General features: G+C 46.8%; 1 pseudogene; it reads right to left on the bottom strand.

Moving 5' to 3' along the window:
* Positions 1–6,850: 6,850 nt before the first annotated feature.
* LOC120839177 overlaps positions 6,851–16,774 on the bottom strand; it is a 39,228-nt pseudogene continuing 29,304 nt past the window's right edge.

Raw genomic sequence — 16,774 nt, 5'->3', positions numbered from 1 at the left:
TAAATGAAATGAGCCACCATCTCGCTTGACCCTCACAGTGTGTAGCAGAAATGTGAGGGAATTTTTGGTAGGTGGTGCCGTTTCCACGCCCTTCTCTTCTTCCCATGGAGGCTTATCAAGCATTCTGTGCTTGAGTTCAGTTTAAGGAACATTTATTGATGCCATCAGCCGGGAAAGAGGTGTAAGAATGCATCGGTGGCTAATAGTCAAGGCCTGGATGCGGCATACTATTTAAAACATATGTACACTAAATAAAAAAATTCAGCTTTGCCTCAAGGAGAAATTCCAGGAGATTCGCAGGATCTTTCGTTGTTGGTTCTCATTTCCAGGTGGATGAGTCCAGCCTTCAAAAGTGGCGATGTTGTGTGATCAGAATTTTGCCCTTTCGGCGTGATACTTGGGGCACACGCACACTTGATGGTATGTATCCGCCTTAGCGTTCATGGCGCACTGGGAACAAAGGCCAGATCCTTTGCTTTTTTTTACGATGCGAGCCTCGCGGGTGATAGGGCTGCTTCTGTGCGCATTCGGGTGAGCAGAACCTGCCCTCGTCGTCCAAATCCCCGTGAAGGAAGCAGGGGATGTGCCGGCTCAGGCAGGAGCTCTACAAGCTTCAACTGCTATTCATTTTTTATCCCAGCCCTTTCTTCGGCGGGGTCATATTCTTGTGACTGCCAATCGACGATGGATGCTCAATCTCGAGCGGTCACGCCATGTAGGTGATCTTGAAGTGGAAGCGTTTCATCCCCGGGCCCGCGGAAGGAAGGGGTAGCAAGGGCGTCGTGGGCCAGTTGATGGGCTTTTTCGTTGCCTGTGATCCCTGCATGACCAGGAACCGACTCGATTCTTATAATGACTCCCCGCGACCAAAGTCTCGTGGCGAGCTTCTTGAGGTCGGTGGCTTGAGCGCCGACCGTCTTTAATGCAAGGCGGCTGGCTGCCAGTTCTCCTCCCTTTGTCGACACCGTAGGGGCAATGCTTCAATTTCCTCAAGTCGAAGTGCTGGGTAAACCACGGCAGCCGACTTGAGGGTGACGGCGCCTTCAAGCGATGCAGTGTCTGTATAAGCAGCAACTACGGTCTTGCTTTGCTTCCAGCTCTCCACCATTTTGTTGTGTGCTTTTACCCTGCGGGCCAGTTGTTTGGTGTCCCCTTTCCTGCATGCCCCTAAAGGCTTGGTGCTTGTGATGGCCGTGAGGTCGTCCCACGGAGGGAGTTGTTTCTGCAGCTCTGGGAGGCCATCTACCGATTTCTTTAGGAGCCCCATGATGCCTCTTCCTTGCGGTGTCGTCTTAAGGCGTTCGTCGTGCGCGTTCCTTCTTGCTTCCACGACTTCGTGCAATTCGTTCAACTGCGCGTACTGCCTCAGTTTGACGAGGGGAGTGAAACGGGGCAGTCCAGTGAAAACTCTCATAGCGTGGTTGTTCAAAATTTCGAGACATTCCCATTGCCTTGCTGTGAGCCAATAGTGGCGTGCTCCGTAGCAGACCCGGGATACTACGCGAGCCTTGACCATCTTTTTGGCAATATCTTGTGAGGCTCCTTCGCGTGCATTGCAGATCCGTCGGATCGTGCTGAGCACCGAGTTCCACTGCGTGAGTGTGTCGCGGAGCCAAGCGTCTCCTTTGCCGTTCTCCTCGATGGTGATCCCCAGGATCTTAAACGAAGGGGATGGTTGATTTCGTTTACCCGCCAGAACCAGGTTGAGCTTCGCTGCATTGTCATCCTTTACGCGAATTCTCAGGCTGCGTACGACCGTGTAGTTCGTCTTGTCTGGTGCCGTCTGCATCCCTACACGGGCCAGGTAAGCCTCGATTTTATCTAGGCCAGATTGTGGCATATCTCCCTGCTTTTTGGGATCTTCCCCATAAGCCCAGATCGAAACATGGTACGCGTATACGGTGAATTCTGGGCCAGAGATCTTACTGAGTTCGTGTGGTAGCGCCATTATCGCCAGATTAAATAGCGTGGGCGAGAGGACCGAGCCTTGTGGGACACCCACGTAGTTCGCTCTTGGCGCGCTATCGTGCCTGCCGCAGCGTACCGAGAATGTACTGCCTTCCAGGAAATTCTTGATGAAGTTGAGGGTTCTGCCAGTGATGTTAAGCCGGCTGGCTTCCGTGATAATTGCCGAGTAGGAGACCAAATCGAACGATTTTTTCACGTCGGTGGCCAGGACGATCCGGATTTTAGATTTGTGCACGTTGCCAAAGACGCTGGACGATATCAGGGCCAGATTTGTTGGGTGCCCAGGCCAGGCCTGAACCCGGTCTAAGCTGAATGAAAGGCCCCCGCAGTCTCGAGATGCCAGTCAATTCGTGCCAATACCATCCGCTCCATGACGTTGCACGTGAATAATCTGAGACATCTTGGCCGATAATTGCTTAGTGATTCAGTGATTCCTTGTCCTTGCCGGGTTTCGGAATGGGGATGACCAAAGAGCGTTTCCAGTGCTCGGTCAGCTTGCCGGTGATCCAAATGAGGTTAATCCAATTTAGCAGTTGGAGCTTGGTGTTTTCGGGAAGGTTCTTGAGCGTAGTCATTGTGACTTTGTCTGAGACGGGACCTGAGCAGGATTTCCTTTTCTGGAGCACCCACTTGAGCTCACCCAGAGCGAAAGGCCGGTATACGCCTTCGTCCGGTGCTAGGACCTCTATGTTGTACGGATTTACGAGCCCCTGATCATCCATACATGGAGGTTGAGGAAAGAAAGGATCTCCGGTCATTTCAGCGAGCGGCTCCCCGGTCTTATTCATCTTTAGTGCCAGCATGCTGGTGCCCTTCTTGCTCTTTTCATTCCCGAGCATGGCTCCACTTACCGCCCAAAGCCGCTTCACCGAAGCCTTCTCGGTTAGCGAGGAACTGAAGTCTATCCACCTATTGGTGCCGAGCTGCTTAGCGTACTGCTCTGCTCTACCGTGGCTCCCGTGATTGCTCGCCGGGCTTGCGGGGTCTTGCGTCCATTGCAGTACCGCTGCATCGCTTGGAGTCGCTTGGCCCATATTCGCAGGAGGTGCAGGTCGGGAATTGGCGCATCTTTTTAAACTTTTGTATCGATGGTCGCTTCTTTCAAGGTGCTGTTGAGCAGACTCTCAAAGCTGGACCCGGCAAAGTTGTCCGCTTCTAGCGCTTGTCGAAAGAGGTCCCAGTGAACGGTTTTCACGACCCTTTTCTTGCTGCTGCCTTTAATCTTCCGAGTCCGTGAGAACTCAAAGTAGATTGGCCAATGGTCGCTGCCCCAGAGGTACCTGGCTCGCTTTCACTTTTGATGTTGAGTGTTAGTGTTCAAAGTCCACGTGAGGTCAGGGGTGATGCCTTTCTGCCTGACGTCCCCCATTCGCGTTTCGACTCCTGACATTTCATTAGTTGGATCCGGTGCGCCTGCATCTCACCCAGCAGCTGCTCCGCTCCCTTTGTGTTTGCGTCGTAACCCCATAGATGCTGCTGTAGATTAAAGTCACCACCATAAAGCTTTTGCTCCTTTGGGTAGAGGTTGTGTAAATGCGTTATCCACCCGTGATCGTAGCTGTGTTTTTTGCCTCTTATAGGTCGGTAGTAGCCTGTTGTGAAGATTACGTTCAATTTCCGCTGGACCGTGGTGCGAACTGCTTTTATTTCCTGGTTGCCATCGCAGTACTTTGTCAGGTTAACCCGGTGCTGTTCCCAGTCCTATTTGATATAGACCAAGGCTTTCCCCGGAGTGTCGGCGCTCTGTACCGGACCGTTATTGTAGATCCATGGGCTTGAGCAGTCGATGAAACCTTGTAGGTTGGCTTCCTGTACAATGAGGACGTCGGGCTTCTCATCGGGTTTGTTTTGGAATCTTGCCCTGAACTCCGCCACTCGACTGCGAAGCCCTCAGCGATTCCACTGAAACACCTTGATTATGCTTCTATGCCGCATATGTTGCTGGCGAGTGTCTTCCATTGGTTGAAGGAAGCTTTGCATTGTCTGTTTTCTTCTTGCAGCGTTTGGACCGTGGCTTTCAGCCTATCCAATTCTGATTTCAGGGAGGCGTAGGTGTTCTGCTCTGCTGGGGGTGCTGCCGGGTCGAGTGCCTTTCGGAGCCTGTTAGCCCAAAGTTGTGAGGCGCTCGGCAGGACCGGGATCCTGATTTTCCTGGAAGCAACCTCCCTATTTTGCTGCAGCTTGTGCTGTTCCTTATAGCTCTTGACTTGTTCTCTCATCCGCCTGTGGGTTTCTTGCCATGTGGGGCAGGCACGGTTTGTGCCTATGTCCCCAGCCTCCTGATGCCCTTGGCAGAACAGGGCGTTTAAAGTTGGGCATCCCACCTGGTTTTCGCTATGAATGCTGCTGCACGTTTCCCAGACCCTAGCAGTTGGGCAAATGTCCGGCGTATGCCCCAAGCGCTGGAAGTTAGCGCAGGTCACTGTTTTGGCACGTACGGGAACACTCGCATGTACCGCCTTCCGTAAAGGACAGATGGCGGTGGCTTGTCTCCGTCGAAGGTTGCTCTTGCCCAGACGTCGGGCGGCCACCACGCGCACCTTCTTCGATTCCAGTTCAAGTTTGAGTACCTCGTCTTGGGGATCTTCTTGCAGGGTGTGAATGTCGTAAATTACCCCCTTGCAATAGGTTGCGCCGTCAGTGCGAAAGACTTGAACGGGTATTTTATTGCCTTCGATGGTCGACCTCGGTGATCGTCTGTAGGACGGCCGCCAATGCCTCCAAGTTAGTCCTGACCGAGATGGTATTGGCATTTTCTATTAGGTACATGGTGTATGTCGTTGGTGCTTGTGTGATGTTTAGAGCACTTTGAGTCTTGGAATGAGCGGCTTGTTCGAAGTACGGGATCTTGTCAGGCGGATCTTATACTCGATTTGCCGACGCTTTTGGGGCTTGGCGACACCACCTGTTGTTGCTTGCACAATTGGGTTCTCCCGTGCCCGTTTGCCTTTTTTATTGTGTGTTAAGGTTATCCAAGGAGCTCTGTTGTCTTGCAGTAGGGCGCTCTTGCTACCACAGCTGCAGCTCTTGGCTGTGACGTCCTTTCCCCCGTCGTGTCGTGGGGCTGACTTGGCGGAGGAATATCTGATGTAGCGCCTCCAGGCGTGTGTGTAGGGACAGTCGACGCCTTCTGTTTGGCCTTTTTGGCTTTCGATTTCTTCTTCTGCTGTTTCTCGGCAACAGGAACGATGTTATGAGTCTCTCCTAAAATGTTTTTGAAAATGTCTACGAGGCTTCTCTTCGAAATGCCTGAAAGTAAATTTCGTAGAGCCTGCTCAACAGTCGGTGCTGAGTTATCTAATGAAGAAGTGGCTTGCTCACCGAAATGGAATACAGCGGGCAGCTCGATTACCCGTTTGTTTACTAGCAAAGGTTTCGCTCGGGTCGAACTTGCCGGTCCCGTCGTGACAGCGGCGGGTCCGGCGTTTGACCCGGCGAGGTTTCTCGTGTCCATGTCAATGGCTTCTCATTACTGGTCTTGAGGGCTCGAAGTCTTGGCCGCTTCTTCCTGGTTGTCCAGAGGACAATCCTCACAGCGTGTGGCAGAAATGCGAACAAATTTTCGGTAGCCGGTACCGTTCCCACGCCCTTCTCTTCTTCCCTTGGAGGCTTATTCTGTGCTCGGCAGTCTTGGCCAGCATGATCAAGCTTGCATAATCTTTTTTTAGAAATATGGGAGACAATTTGGGCTTCACGCTAATTAGAACGTTTTTCTTTCTTTTTTTTTTAACAAAACGTTAGCAGAATTTAATTAACAGGGAAATAGCCTCCGGTTCCCCTACCATCAAAATATGCGGAAATAAATGGCTTTTACTCGGGCGGTGCATCCGAAAAAATGAAATAATTTTGTTTGAGGCACCGGGCGCTTTGATAAGAAACAGTTGTTTATATTGTAGTTGGCCGGAAAAGGGTGGTTTTGTTTCTGTTTTCTAGCTTGCGTGGCCGTGCAGAGTAGCAGCGCGGTTGACTTCTGTTAAAAGCGACTGGCGTCCAAAAAAGCAAAACTGTGTCGTGTTTGGGGCGACACGATTGTACACAGCCATGATCGGCTTGTTGGTTGGAAAATGTCGTCATTATAATTACAAAAATGTGATTTACGCTCGCCGATCTTGATTCAAGTCACCTTCTTTGAGCGAATGATTTTATGTTAATTTTTTTTAGATGAATTGTGTGAGTTTGGCCTCTTTCACGTATGTGACGAGGCAATCGAGGGTGGCCTTGCAATGCTCAGGGGAACTAGTGAGCAGGACCCATTCTTCAAGGCTATTCTGTCGCATTTGGTGTAGTAATGCCTCAAGGGCTTTTCGTCTCGTCTCTTTAGTGCGGGGACAGTCCCAGAGGACGTGGGTCTCCAAGGCGGTATCCTCGCAGTATTCGCAGAGTCTCTCGTTGCTGGGTTGGGTCGAGGGTGCTGCTTGTGAGTCTTGAAGTCCTGTCTCGTACTTTATTGTTGCTAATCTGCTTTTCCTGAAAATGGCTGTGCGTTTGGGAACCATTGTTGTATGTGTGCGTAATTTTCTAAAGCGTGCTTTCTCCCAACAGATGTAGTTATCCGCTGGGAGGGGATGCGGGTGTTCTCCGAGAAGGCTCCCGAGCCGCTCGCGGCGTGCCTGGCGTTCGACAGCCTTGAGCGCCAAGGGGTAGACTTCTTCTTCTCCTTCCGGTTGAATTGGAGATCCAGTGTTCATTTTTTGCACGTCGTCGAAGTCAATGCCAAGGCCGGGTAATTGATGAGGAGGGAGGGAGACCCGTGCGGGCAGCGTCCGCGGCGTCGTTCCTGGGCATTTCCTGGTGTCCCGTGATACCTTTTAGTTACTCATCGTCCTTCGCTTCAGTATATGCGTGCAATTGCTTTAACGGTTTGCACCGTCCTACTTCTGCTTCAGGGATTACGATACTCCTTGAAAGCCTTCTTGGCGTCTGTGTAGATGTAGATTGTCTTGCGTGGGCTGAAAGCTGCGGTTTCGATGGCCAGCTGGATGGCCATTAATTCCCCTTGTTTTGCTCCCGCTCTTGGTTTCAGTGTTCTTGGGACCGTGAATTGGTCCCTGAATCTGTGTGCTGCGATGGCAACTTGAGACTCTACTTTTGATGCATCGGTGTAGTATATATCTGCCTCGGGGTCTTCAAGTAATTTTCGGAGGTCATAGTTTTGTTTCTTAGCTGTTGTTTTTCTTCTCTTCATAAGCTCTTTGCTTAGGTTTTGTGGTAAAGGCTTCGTGTCCACGACTGTCTCATCCTCGCACGGTGGCGGGGGGATCAAGATAGGTGTGTCCGGGCACTCAATGTCTAATTTCATCAGGATGTTCCTGCCAGCTGTAGTCGTCTGCAGCCTAAGTGCTTGGCTTTTTTAACTTCTTAAGCAATATCTCTAAGACACTTCATTCCGGCGATTGTTTCCAGTTCTTCTATCTTGGGGTGTTTCGGTGACCCGGTGGCGACTCTCATCGCCATACCAGCCGAGTGCAGCTGTAGCCTCCACCGTGGCAAGGAAAAACTAGCGCCACGACTCGCAAGTGGCAGAAAGTAGGGCGTGAGACTGAAAAAAGTAAATCAGTCAGTCAGTCAGATGGGCCAAAACTTTTTTTAAAACAGGGCGGGCATTTGTAGGAGGAGTGCCTCTGGTATCGTGAATAAAATAAAATCAAATCAAATATTGGGAGACCGCCAGATGGCGCTACCAATGTCGTTGGCGTGCGCAGGCGCGGCAGGCGCGGCAGGCGCCTTCCGGCCCTCCTCCTCCCCCTCTCTCTGCTATCTCTCTCTCCCTCCCGCTCCTTTTTTTATTATTATTATTTTATTTTTTTTCGGTTTGTTTTCTTCGTTTGCTCGATCGGTGTCGCGCTGGCCGCACTGGCCGCTGCGAGCGGCCAGCGCGGCACCGGTCGAGCAGACGAGCCGCGCGCGCTACACTTCGCAACAAATGCGCTTCGCGAGATATTAATTACCAGTGCAATAAAACAAAAACAGCACGTTCATTGAAATGTATATTTTATTGAACACCATTCAAATTAGTAGCAGTATTCCAAGCACGTATTTACAAACTCCGTCGGCAGTCCACCGCCCCTTGAGCGGAACCAAGAACTGTAGTAGGCAGTAAACGTTATCAAATATGTAAAAACCAAATTAACCACTTTAATGTACAAACTAACACAACAGCACTTATAATCGAATTATCTAAATCCGTCTATAAACAACTCCTACAAACAAAAATGCTGAATACCCGAACAAACTAATCAACTCCGATATAAAGCAGGCTTGCATTTTAATTTAATTAACGCAAGGTTGCAGGCGAGCTTCATGAGAATAAACGATAAATAAACCATAAACAAACTCGCTAATTGGCAACGCAAAGAAGAAAAAAAAAATCTTCTGGAGTGACTGATTGTGGGCACTTTTAGGTACTCTATCCTAGAAGCTGTCAAATTAACTAAAGACTCTGACAGCAACTCACTTGGAGGAACCAGTCCTTGCAGCAACGGATTCGTAACAAGAACGGTGAGGCACGTGTTTTTCCGCAAACGAATCTTCCTACATTTTGCAAACGCGGTTGCACCGGCGTGCTTGCTGCACAGACGACACGGACGCAGCTTGCTCACCGGCAGGCTTCCAAAGTCTTGGCGCTTTGCATACGCAATCCATTTCGATGCTGTAATGGAAAGATTGAGAGATCATATATTTCATTGCTTCCAGTTTCGAACGTTGACAAAAAAGTTTGATATAAAGGCTCACCCGCCGTTTGTTGGAAACTGGAAGAATATGCACTCCGAGTTCTTTTGAAGAACTGTTACTCCACTTGGCCGCGCAGTGACTCCGTAATACGCCGTCATGAGGCACGCAACCCACTCGGCAGAATCTCTGTCAAACTAGAGACGTCTCTAATCCCTCTAATCATTTTCTGAGCGCAGACGCGCAGCTCCGTACTCGGTGAAATCGACACTTTCGATTTCAACACTCGCGGAACGGTTTGAAAGCTTGGAGTGACGAGCTCAAGCAAAACGAGAAGACAAAAACGGTCGTTTGCCCTCACACTGAAGGTTGGTGATTGGTCGGAAGAGCCCAGAGTGCTTCGGTTTTGGTAGCGAAGATCCTAGTCACGACGCCAGCGCTCAAAAGTACAGCGGCGAAACAGTCTGGCGTGAGACTGTTGGCTAGACCAACGAATCTGCTCTTTGGGTGGACGTACAAGAGAGAAGCCAGCGACGCGGCGCCCCAATCGGCCCAACCGGAAACTCCGTTAGCTGCATTCGGCTGGCCATACAGTTAAGTACCTCTAGGCCCTTCCGTTGCTCACTGTTGAGGCGAAGGTAATAAATTCCGTGGTGGTTATTGATACTAACAGGACTCTGACTAGTTTTTTTAGTGTTTGTTCTTGCGCTCCCCACGACTTGCTCGTAACAAACTTGATTTTCCCCAGTGTAGCTTTCTAATGGTTCTTAATTCCACTATTTTTTTCACTTCAGCAGGCCGAAATTTTCATTAGTATTTCTCTCCGTTACTTTAACACCAGTGTTTTGTTGTCTTTTTCTTGACGTCGCGCTGCTTAACACTGTAGTGCTTTCTTCTAAGGGACTCGGTATAAATTGCTTGGATGGTTTGAAAGACATTTCAACGGTTCGTACGACCCATACGTCGTAGGTAGGGTACGCGGTGATGGCGGCGACTGAGTTTGTTTTTCACTGAAAACTTTCAAAGACGAAGAATAGCATTTTTCATAGAGTCAACAGCTTGTAAAACAAAAAAAATATTATAAAAACAAATATTTTGCCTATGCTTGTGTCAATCAGAGGTGGAATACATAAAGATGTGGACGTTTTATTTCTCAGCTATAGTGCCCCATGCAGTAGCCATATCCCATCGGCATGCTCAATGAACATGCCACCACCTTTCCGATTCATTCGAGCCGCAGCAAATTTCGTCTTACGCCCGAACACTTCATGTTTCTTTGACATTTCACATATTACGCACCTACAAATCCAACCGAAAAACAAAAATAAAGGAAAGTACCAAAATACAAAATGCAAAGTTAAAAATGAGTACATTAACGCCATTTACACAGTCCTGCAGACTCTTTCGGTCTACATATTTTGAACATAAAATTAATTCCCTGCATTACCACTCATGTGTTTAGCTGGTGTCGAACATGGAGCATCAAAAAGATATATTTTTTAAACATTTTTGTCAAAACTACCGCTGGAAAAATAAGAACTGAAAAAAGTACGTACCTCAAAACTATTGAACGATAATATTTATAGAAAAAAAAAAGGAAAAAACTGTTCTCGAAGTAATGCGTATTAAACAGACCTCCCAACTATTCCACAGGGGAAGGTGGCTCCACGAGCACCGAAAAAGAAAAACGATTGCGACGGTGGTCTCTATTTGAAATATAAACCTCAGCTTTCCCCTGTCTCAGACTCTAACAAAAAGAAACGTGAACATCGAACTTGACTCAAGCGCATTCAAGCATCCACACTTCTGCACGGAATGCACGTCTCTACGTGCACCGAATTGAAGAGAGTGGGAGAGGTGGGGCCACATATTCGACGGATACTTTTCATATCCCCTGCGGCCATGGAGCGACAAGGAGGACCGGTCGACGTGCTATTCGAAGAATTGGCTTCGAGGTCAATGGCTGCTGAAGATGCCGCTGACTTGCCGTCCAGCAGCCTCGCCCGGCTCCTTTCATACATTCTCAGCTAGGATACTATTCGTGGTGCTCGGATGGGGAGCAATGCCAGTGGGCGTCGACATTTAATTAAATTAAGCTACACGTAATAAAATGCTCAGTAACCCCCCGTAAATATAAGACAAAAAAGAAAGCTCGAGGGGTACCGCCTTAAAAGAAGCGCAACAATAATATTTCGCTGGGAGTGGTGAGACACGCGCTAACGTTCGATTCGTAGTTGCACTCGAAAACACACCAAATGGCCGATCGTGCTGCGAAAGCTTGGCATGAAAGAATAAATATGCACATAGTTGATTTTTATTAATTTTGGCAGGATTAGCCCGACATACAAGGTAGTCTTAAGCCTCAGTCACACTTTACATTGCCTTGTTTTAAGCGACTTGAAATTGTTCGTGTACCAGTGTTTTTTTTTTGTTTTACTAACTATTGAATAATTTTTATCCACTTATTCCCAAACGTCTCAGCCGAGGCTCGACCTACTCATAGCCAAAGAGAGAACAATATAGGTTTATTTCTAACTTCGTTTGCTGCCGCCTGGCAATAGTTGCCGGTGTAGATAGATGCATATATAAATCAGTTCATACTTTATTTTCGGCTACTTGTATGACGACTCTGACAGTTTCGCAATTTCGACAGTATCAGGCACTAGTTGGGACGACGAAGTTGCTCTCTTTTTAAGGTTAAGGGCACTTCCATCGCTTCGCTGGTGAAGCGCAATGCGATACATCAAGCAGTGGTGAAGAACAGTACGGCACTTCCAGCAGTCGACATCGTTAAGAAGAAATCAAGCAAGATATCTGACGAGACTTCGGAGGACCAGCTCTTGCTCAGAAATACTCAAGGTCAATATTAGGGACTGGTGGCAAAAATAAAGGCGTAAACAACCGTGTTCCCTTTGTCCCTTACTTTAGGACAGTAATGTTGGAATTAATCGCAGGAAGGTGACAGGTTACTTTTTCCTGTAACGGTCACTTACTTTATAGAGGGGTAACTTCAATTTTAATTATTGAACAATTTAGCCTCGAGCAATTGTAAATGTAATTTCTTACTTTTTTAGTAAAATGTACAAGTCTGTGCATGCTTGGAAGATAGATGTATGCAGAGAGTTGTATAATCAATGTGATAGCACCGTCATAAATGGAAGATAAGATAACTCGGACCGTGTCTGCTGATTGTCGTTTGCTTGAATTGATAGCAATTGCTCATTTGAGACAACAACCTAAGCGCTAAATTTTGATGGCCACCAATTACCATTCTGAAGAAAAAAAAAAGTATAATGTGCCGATATCGTCTTTGCGCTATCACTGTCGTCCGGTGTACGCAAGGCGTTCAAAATGCGGGCAGAGGAATGACGCAGGCAAGATGGTTGGCAAACAAAAAATTTTTGTTCGAGCCAATTCATCCGCGCTGCATTCTTTTTTTCCCCGTCTTGAGTCTGAAAGTACGGTACTATAATTCGCTTCAACTTCAGTCCAGACGCAGTTGACGCTACGAGCTGAAGACACCATCCAGACAGTGTGAAGGGTTCGAAATCATGGTGATTTTTTATGTTTCTCTAGAGGTTCTATCATCGTTGAACCAATTATAAACATAAAATCTCTAGTGGCTTGCGTTTTTGACGCCGCTTAAACGCTCCCAAAACGTCGTAGCTTTGGCTGCGTTTGAACTTATGCTGAAACAAAGTATGTACGAGCAACGCCGCCACTGGTAATTAGTGATATTATTCGGTTACGAATTAAAATTGCCCTAAAAGATTCTTTTGTATTTTTTTCCCTCTCTTTGCTCCGGCTCTAACTTGCAGTCAAACATACCCCTGTTTTAGCTGGCAGGTGTAAACATTAAAATGCGCGGCTATTTTTCGTTTCACGGTCATTTCTATCCCATACACCAAGACAGTGTTTCTAAAACAAGCCCGTTTTGCTCGGACCAGGTCTGGGCACAGCGCATGCGCAGAAACAAAATTCTGGAGGAGTGAAGCGTTTCCGCCTGCACTCTACCGACAGCAGCGCCACCGCAGTGGCATGACGTCAGTGAGTTGAGTTGGTCTATGAGATGCTACGATCCGCTAGAGCCTGCAAAATAGCTCCAAAAATGCACCGTTACGGCACTGGACGCCATTGCGCGTTTTCTCCTACCGGTTAAGCCTTGGCGGAGCGCAAATTCGTCTGCTCCTTTTGCAGGGGTAGTGTTGACGTCAGAACGCCGAACTATGATCGTCTGTAATTGAAGGAAAGTGAGTAGACGTCAAAGCAAACTGTCTTGAGGTCCACCCACTAGCATTTCCTCAAAGCAAATCAGAGATCGTCATTCTGACGTCAGGACAACCCATGCAAAAGAACTAGACGAGCTTGAGCTCCGTATAAGGCAGAAAGAAAAACAAACAACGCCAGATCATGGGGAATTTACGGTTCGTGGTTGGTTCTGCCGGGAATAGAACACGGCCAAGAACGACCAGCGCCATGAAGGTGCACTTCTGAAGCTATTCGAGTGACTCGATAGGGTCGTTGCGTCGACAACGGTCGGACCTCGAGCGAAACAGAGTATAGACGTTTTCCGTTTTGTTTCGTTCTTAGTCACGTGCTTTCCACATCTGGTATGCGGGACGAAAAAATAATAAGACATTTCAACCTGGAATATGCAAGAAAATATAGGTGAGACAAAACAAGAATGTGTGACAATCACACTTTTTTTTTTGTGAACACCTTCCAGCTACGAGGAGAGATCGAAACGATGTTTTAACGCGTACCAGAAGTCAGAGATGGGCAGTATTTCAAATACAAGTATTTGAAATGCGTATTTCAAATACTTTGTGCATTTTGCATTTGTATTTGATTACAAATTGGGTCATGGATTTGACGTGCGTATTTAAATACTGAAACGTGGGTATTTCAAATACAATTGTAATTAAATACAATTTTGTGGGCTAAAATACATCCTTCAAATTTATTTTCACTGTCCAGAGCAGGAAGAAAACTGCGCTCTGCACCGAATGGAGTGTCTCTCAATCAAGCACAAGCGTTTAGCGAGTTCGTGATTACGGTGCTAGTCCAGGGCAAGAATAGTGACTAATTCGGCGTTCACAGGCAGACTGGCTAAATAAGTGCCTGTGACAACTTGTGATGCTTCCAGTCTGATTCCCGTCCATATTTTTCCCTGGAACATTCTAAATGCGCGGGTCGACCAGATTTTCGTAACTGGTGCGAGTTGCAACAATAAAAAAATTCTAGCTAGTGCTGTGACTCTTGGTCGTCTCGGTTCTTTGTTGGTCTATACCAAAATGTAATCGACAAAAAAGCTGCTTGAAGCTTTGTACTTTTTTCACCTATTACGTACAAGCTTATTACATTTTTTGTGATTATATTTCTATTACGTTACTAGAGCCTCGCGCACTAACTCCCGAGTGTGATATGCAAAATTAAAATGAGATACCCAGAAACCCGTTGCAGGTGCCCCGAAGTCGCAGACGCAAATTTTGAGGAATGTATTCGGAAAAGTATTTGGAGGAGACCAAATACATTTCGTTGTATTTGTATCTTGTACTTAAATGCTTTTTTGGAAATGTAATTAGATTTGAAATTAATTTCATTTTTGACGAAGTATGTTGTATTTGTATTTCGATACATATTTGCATGTATTTTGCCCATCCCTGCCAGAAGTGACGGCATTCAAGATGGTTGCGCCCTTGTGGAAAAGGTGTAAATATCGAAAGTTAACAATAGCCCCGCGGGAGGAATAATCGGCACTCTTTGTGGCTCTGCCATAATGTTTACTACATTAAACCGAAGTTACTTGTTCAATACGACAGAGCAATGTGCAGCCGACCGCACGGTGGGGATAGGCTCAGGGCGTTTTCGAAATTAATCAATAGCGGGGATCTCGAGTTATGTCGTAACGAACGAACCCGGTCACGCACACACCAAAGTCGGCATTTTGTTTTTAATTGTTTTAGTTGTCGTTTGCCTTTTGCCTTTACCGCATGTGTCCCAACGTAGTGGTGTTTTCGAGACACGCTTGAAGAGTCCAAGATAATTTCGGTCTGTTCACCCCGAAGAGAAGTTCAAAAACGAATCAACTAGCCCTCTGTTCGAATTCACGTTCCTCTTTTTTAGGGGGGGAAGGAGGGGCAAAAAAAAAACGAGAAAAAATTGTCACGTCTTTTGCTTGTTTTTTCGCTCGTTTGCTTGTGCTTAATGGTTTACATTTGGAAATACTAAATAATTAGATTTCGAAATTTACCAGAGGCACATAGCGAAAAAAAAAACAAGAAAAATATACTCTACTGCAGCTTTTGACGACGCGCATGAAATTGTGATCGAAAACACCATCGGCCACACACGTATGTTGCTTTGTGCCGGCATTACGAGCATTCGCTTTTTGTTTACTCACTGCTGCGTGGTGTAATGTTTTGCCTCTGCGCAGTTTATCGCAGGCAAATTTGGCAACCGCATTCGCAATCGTACACGCCACATATCAATCAACCAAAATTCTCTTTAACCATCCATTGTTTTTGCAGTGCGCTAAAAAGAAAAATAATAAAAGCGAAATCGACAAAAAGAAAAGCTTACTGAAAATAAATAATTTTTGAACCCGGAAACCACTCTCATAGATTTTTTTTTTTATACGTTCTGCGTTTTTATGCTTTCGAAAGCCAGAAAGAGCTCTCCGTGGGATGATGGCGTGCGCTGCTATTTTGAGCTACTCGGGCGACGTATCGGCGACGGTTGTCTTTCACTGATATTTTTGAACGAATATTGTACCTTGGATTTTTGTGCTTGTGAATGCCTGCGTGCATGTCTGAATGTGAACAGGCCTGTGTATGCGTGTCCAGGCGTACGGTGTATAAGGGCGCACGTGCCTGTAGATGTATACCTGGTGTTCTGTTCTTTTTGGGCTTTGCAGATTGTTTAAAAAGAAGGCCGTCAACAGTTAAAAAAATGCGGTTTATGCCAGTAAGGTTTAAGGCCAGGGGGATATATCATAGCAGGATAAGCGCAACAGTAAGTCAACTAATAACTAACTAGTATTCAATATTTTTAATGAGTGAAGGAACCGTAGGTTCTAATCGCAACTTGCTTCGCGTCATCGAAAACAAAGAAATCAATCAATTTAAAAAAAAAAAAAAAAAACTTAGAGCGCGGGGGGAGCGCGGTGTTGCGTTAGGACGCGCCCTCGAGGTTTTTTGAACTCTCGGAATTCGTGTTTTCGCACCACCAACTTTGCGCCTGCTGCACGAGTAACTTTAGGGCAATGGCGCGCTTCTCACGATCTCCAGCTCTTTCTAAAATCGACTCATCTTTTACTTTTCTATGGCGCGTATTAAGTCTCTCATTAGGCACCTATGTTTATTATCACTAATTAAAATTAAAGTAAAGGCTACATTACACTACGTTCACGGACACGCGTGTGTGAACGTATGTACTCACGCCCATGTGCGTGAAACAGGGATGTGCGTGTAGGTACATTTTTGTGCACGCGTGCTGCTATGTATATGTGTGCAGGCATACTTAGGCACCCATACGAATGTTTTGTGATGTTGTGGCCAGTGTCCAGGCACGCTTTTACGTGTGCGTGTGTGTGAGTATACAGGCACGCGCTCATACGTATGCAAGTGTGCGAGCAATGTGTGTGCGTATATTCTTGAATTAGTTTTGTCAAATAAGATAGGAAGGAAACCTTACGGTGAGCCGTCCTATGCGGATCACGTAGCCTAGCTTGTTCCAAACTTTTGTTTGTAGTGGCCTATGATCGCATGACGTTTAGGTTTTGTCCCACCGAATAATGTTGTCCAATAAATAGTTAAAGTATAATAAAAACGTAAAACAAATTAAGTTTTTTTTTTGTAGTATCTGACGTCGGAAGCGGGCGTTCACGTTTCTAACTGAAAGGCTGAAATCACTAATGCCAGGCTGCACGACGTTTACTCGGAAGTAGTTCGGTTCTGCCCAGTTTGAATCACAAAAACAGCGATGATGATGTCGACTTTTAAATTCTGCTGATGCCCATGTGGTGGAAACAAAACATGCTGATTAGTTCTCACTTAGTCTTGGTGAAACACCCTGTAAAAGCTTCCGCGCGAACTCATGCGGTGATGCGAATGCATATAATCGCTAAGACACGAAA

The sequence above is a fragment of the Ixodes scapularis genome, unplaced genomic scaffold (assembly GCF_016920785.2).
Source record: "Ixodes scapularis isolate PalLabHiFi unplaced genomic scaffold, ASM1692078v2 PGA_scaffold11__112_contigs__length_91849675, whole genome shotgun sequence".
Lineage (NCBI taxonomy): Eukaryota > Metazoa > Arthropoda > Arachnida > Ixodida > Ixodidae > Ixodes > Ixodes scapularis.
The sequence above is the reverse complement of the archived record's forward strand: the minus strand, read 5'-3'. Positions and strand labels throughout refer to the sequence as shown.